Below are 606 nucleotides of genomic sequence, written 5' to 3' on the forward strand. Positions count from 1 at the left end.
TTCGATTCTGTCCGGTGTAACAAGTTACGGCAACAGTTATAGCAAAGACAATCCAGCAATTTATTATAGGTAGCGCTTGGACCTTATAGGGTAATATCAGGTGACGTCATCGTGGTAGACAAACAAACTCCAAGGGCTGATGACAACTAAACATGCTCAGGGACGTAACTAGAGGTCATTTTCGAACAGGGGCCAGACCTCGGCTCGGTGCCCCAACTCCCTTCATTCAACCAAAAGAAAATATTCTTCAAAAAAATTTATGTTAACATCTGGACCGTCATAGGGTTATGTCAAGGCCGACTAGAGCTGATAATAAGGCCCCCTCAGTCCGAGAAACCACGTGATGTTCCGTCACGAAGAACGTCTGATTCGCCTTTCTTCAACGGTCATCCTTACTTATGCTTCCTCTTGCATATACTGACATGACATAGGCTGCGTTCGAAAACAATCCGCCTTTACACCGCGTGGTTAGTCGGTCTAGGAAGATTGGGCGCCGTCGATTGGGAGCCGGGAACTTTGGGCGCCGAGCATTTTGGGCGCCGGGCACTTTGGGTGCAGAGCACTTTGGGCAACAGGAACTTTGGGCACCGAGCATTTTGGGTGCCG

This window comes from Uloborus diversus, unplaced genomic scaffold, assembly GCF_026930045.1.
Source record: "Uloborus diversus isolate 005 unplaced genomic scaffold, Udiv.v.3.1 scaffold_645, whole genome shotgun sequence".
Classification (NCBI taxonomy): Eukaryota; Metazoa; Arthropoda; class Arachnida; order Araneae; family Uloboridae; genus Uloborus; species Uloborus diversus.